This window comes from Palaemon carinicauda, chromosome 44 (assembly GCF_036898095.1).
Source record: "Palaemon carinicauda isolate YSFRI2023 chromosome 44, ASM3689809v2, whole genome shotgun sequence".
Lineage (NCBI taxonomy): Eukaryota > Metazoa > Arthropoda > Malacostraca > Decapoda > Palaemonidae > Palaemon > Palaemon carinicauda.
Window position 1 is genome coordinate 52200165 of NC_090768.1, and position 5000 is coordinate 52205164.

The 5000-nt window shown below is 37.2% G+C and overlaps 1 protein-coding gene across 1 annotated transcript in view; it reads right to left on the minus strand.

The window, feature by feature from the left end:
• The window catches only part of LOC137634106 (muscleblind-like protein 1), a 169194-nt gene that overhangs the window by 65887 nt on the left and 98307 nt on the right, over window positions 1-5000 (minus strand).

The window sequence follows — 5000 nt, forward strand, 5'->3', positions numbered from 1 at the left end:
ATAAAATGTAGGATTTTAAAATTCCAAGTTATTACGAAACTTCCCATAAAATATTATGAGTACGAGTGTATAATAATCCACGAAAAGTATGAAATCAAACTTTTCTTGGCACGTAAAGCACAGCAGAGAAGTCAGTGTCAAAACTTTCTCCTTCAGAGGATGGTTAGCAGGAAAGCAAGGAATGCATATCCCCCTGACCTCCTTCCCATCCAGGTCCAAAACAACAACTGCTTCCTCGTCGAAATCCACGAACTGAACCGCCGACTCTTTCCAGTCGAGTGCCCACAGACTCTCCTCTCTTATCACGAAGCAAACACCTTTGGGTTCCCACTTGAGAGGCATTCTACCTCGCTGGCCTTTGGTTAGGTGGGACAGGTGGGTAGGGGGGGGGGTCAACTGAACACTCCTATAAAAACTCTCCTCCCTTTCTACTGTGACCTCTCAACCCGCAAAACAAGCCATTCTGCATTCCCTCGTGGCGGGAAAAACTTGGCCCAAATGCGATTTTCTTTCGTAAGTTCAAAGTCCTTAATGTCACTTCCGCGAAGTTTTGCTCAAGAAAACACACGAACAACCAATGGGTACAGAGAGAAAGGAAAGGGGGGGGGGGGGGGGGGGCGGAGGCGGGGGGAAAGGTTGTTAAGTGAAGCGATCTCATTGCTTTATTCAATGAAAGTTGTAAAGAAACAACGATAATTGGGAGATAAGAGAAAGGGTCTCCAACGCAAAGGAATCGGAGAAAGAGAGTACACTAATAAAATTCAAATGATGATGTTATTGTAGATTTTCACACACAGTATGTATGTATGTATATATATATATATATATATATATATATATATATATATATATATATATATATATACATATATATACATATGTATATATATATATATATATATATATATATATATATATACATATGTATATATATATATATATATATATATATATATATATATATATATATATATATATGTATATATATATTATATATATATATATATATATATATATATATATATATATATATATATATATGCCACTTTCTCTAAGGAGAAAAATATTTAATCAGATGGCCCTATCAGTATTAACTTATGCATCAGAAACTCTGAGCCTTACTAAAGCCTTCAAACATAAGCTAGTTGCAACTCAAAGAACCATGGAAAGAATAAAGATGGGATTAACACTAATAGACAGAAAAAGGGCAAAATGGATACGAGAGCAAATTAAAGTAAAGGATATTCTAACATGTCAGACAAAGAAATGGACATGGGCAGAACATACAAGAGAATGATATTTAATAAATAGACATTAAGTATAACAGAATGGGTCCCTAGAGATTGCAAAAGAAGCAGGGGAAGGAAGAAGAGACGATGGATTAACGAACTACGAAAATTTGAGGACAAACTAGCATAAAAAGACCATAAACAGACACGAGAGGAAGGACATGTCTGAGGCCTTTGTTTTGCAGTGGACTAGTCACGGCTGATGAGATATATATATATATATATATATATATATATATATATATATATATATATATATATATATATATATATATATATATATATATATCTTTTCTGAGTGTTAATACCTTCACGTGGTCAAAAGGGTTGTGAATCGCCAAGATCAACATAGCTGTACTAGTCAGGGGCACGCATACTAGGTTGGCTTGCTGTGACCTATCAGACTAAAGGCTCCCACCATCACCAATCCGCAGTGGCCAGCGTGATGATTAAAATGGCCAAACCCCAGACATGACCAAGACTTAGACATGTCTGATGTCTTTGCCTGGCGGTGGACGAGAAACAGCTGTGTTTGTGTGTATACAGTATAGTGTATTTAAATTTTTAGATTTACTTAAAAACTTTATAATCGGTATTTCTGCTTTTGTTCCATTTTACCCAATGTAGTTTATTCCTCCATCAAGGCTTTAAACCATAATAAAAAAAGAAAAAAATAATAATTCTGACCCCTCCCCCCTCTCAACACGACCACCAAGTAGGCTTGTGAGTAAGAGATGACTGACGAGTTCTGAAATCTGAGCTACACAGGACAGGTACAGCAACAAGCCGGTTATAATCTCTCCCTAGCTCCCACACGTTCTCTCTCTCTCTCTCTCTCTCTCTCTCTCTCTCTCTCTCTCTCTCTCTCTCTCTCTCTCTCTCTCAACAACGGCAGGCGAGAACCCAAAGAACACAGCAAAAAAGCGTTTGCAAGAAAGATTGCAACTGCATTCCAAACTTCAGGATTAGAAGTGAATATGATACGAAGGTATATATGATACGACGCATTTAAATGTTCATTTACGGCCAAACATTAGCCAAAGCACGTACTGTTTACCAGCCGCCATACCATGATAAGGACTTAAAACGTGACGTCAAAATCTATTAATATTTCTCGAGTACAACTTGCCTAGTAGTGATCAAGATCACCGTAGGAGGGTATCCACATTCTATCATCTAAAAGCTAAAATAACTATAGAGGCTTCGATTATGATGCAGCACTATTCAATGTAATCGACTATCGCCTTACAACTTTACAGGGAATAATTTTCCTTAATTTTTCAAATTACAGTACTACTGTACTACTATACCTAATAAAACTTAATACAAAAAAAAAAAAAATTTGTGGTAAGCATTTGAATATCTTCCATGTCTTATAAATTTCAAAATTCCTTTATAATTCAGATTCTTGGTATAAGTATTTAATGGGAAATCTATGAAGGCATGTGAAAAATCAAGATTTTTGAAGTAGCAATACTGGTTAATAAAATGTACAATAACGATACCATTCGTTTGACCAAATTTAATTTCTCTAACAAAGAAAGCATCTTCTAACAACAAAGATTTTGTAACTACCTTATATGGAATTTTGAGAGAGCATGATTGTTATAAGACTGTGGAGTGATAGAATGCGCCGACACCCCCCCCCCCCCCCGCCCCCCAAAAGGTATTAAAACCGAAAAAAAAATCATCCTAAAAGGGAGGTATGTTATATATTTAACCAACAATGATTGATCTGATGAAGGGCTTTAGGTAAACTTGTGGATAAAGGAGGATCGGGGGAGGGGGTGAATAAAACCCCAGACCTGACCTTGCCCAATACACAGTACCACAAAAACTAGTGATTCTACTCTTCCATGGCTTCGGAGGAGCTAATATTCCACTTCTCCGACTTCAGCGTTCATTGATCTTCCACGTACACTATGAAGATATAAGTTTACAGCACATTTCGTACCAACCATGCTAGCGGATATGTAACCCCAATCATTCGAAACTACATTGGTTCCTTCATAAAACCTATGTGTATTTTCAATAGTTGTGAAATAATTTGGGCATCACGCAGTATTTCAGAGACAGGTCTTGATAAAAGCAACGGGTTTCTAATATAAACAGTTAATAATAACAGTGGAACTTTTAATTTCAGGCAATTCTTAAAGCCTTAAATAAAGGCTTCCATTTGAAAGTCATCCGGATATCAAGTTTAATAAAAATTCTTTGCCATCTTTGATTAAGACAAATTATCGTGACTCGCCTCCTGGATAGTACAGTTGGTGCCGTGTTCGCCTAGCATTCGCATGGTAGCAGATCGATCTCGGCCCGGGGCCGTGAGTTTAGGCTGTTTACTGGGGAGGCCACAGCTGTGGTTGGACATTAAACACCTTTAACCTTAATGCTCGAGTATGTTTTAATATTTGAAATGGAAAGAAAATTTCAAAAGAATGAACTTGCATGAATTGGCAATGTCATTAAATCGCTGTTTACACAAATTTATACGCAAAATTGAACGTAAAAGGGCCATAGAAATGAACGCTTACGGAAAGGAAATATATTCATCAAAATTCCCAACAGCAAAGGGAGTGAAAAGACCTATATTCGGTACCGTGTCACAATTCACAGTAATTACCAACCCAGTGCTTTTGCAAACAAAACCGTAACGAGTATTTGCCACCGATCACGCAGGGTGAGAATAGTAATAGAGAAGTTACAGATGAATAATTAAAATATTCCATTATCTAGATGTGATTGGTATCCTACTGTATTTTAGGAAAAAAAAAAAGAAAAAAGAGGCAAAATATTGAAGAAAAAAATTGAGTTGAAACTTGAAATTATTCGTGTCCACATCTCAAAAGCATCATAGTCTTCCCTATTCAATTACGAGCAATATAATGTTCATATCATTAAGACATTAAAAGACATGGTTAATAAATTAAATACACTTCACAACAAGGTAATAAACAAAATGAAACAAACAGGTGAAAACACACCACACAGCAATGTAAAAACAAACAAATTTTCAAACACCAAACCAAGGACGGACATAAGAAAACAGAAATAAACACTGTCAAGAATATATATGAATATATAAATTAAATCACATTTATAGAGCTTTAAATGCGTAAAGGAGAGAGAGAGAGAGAGAGAGAGAGAGAGAGAGAGAGAGAGAGAGAGAGAGAGAGAGAGAGAGAGAGAGAGAGAGAAAATAGGTGTGACAACAGGAGGCTAAGGATTTGCAGTGACTTAAATTGCAACAGCTAGAACAGGTTTGCATCTGATACTGCACTGTCACTTGCCAACCCTCCACCCCCCCCCCCCATAACCTTCCCTTCTCATCCCGTCCTAATACGCCACCTAGCACCCCCACCCCCACCCCCACCCCCACCCTTCCATTTCCTACATCCAACCACATTCACTTCTAAAGATTCTCTTCTTACCACAACCCCCAGCTCTCCCATCCTCTTCTCCCCAACACCAGGGGGGGGGGGGGATTGACCCCCTTCCGCGATACCCCCTTTCTTTTTCTTCACCTCACCTGAAGCTAAACCTCTTAACAGTGTATTACAGATGGAAGCCCTCAATCAGATATGGAATTTAAACATACCTTACAACAATATCAATATGAATAATATAATTCATCATGATCTACAGTACACCTTCAACCCACATATAAATCTACACATTATAACAATCTAATGGATGTAAACATTCCAACGT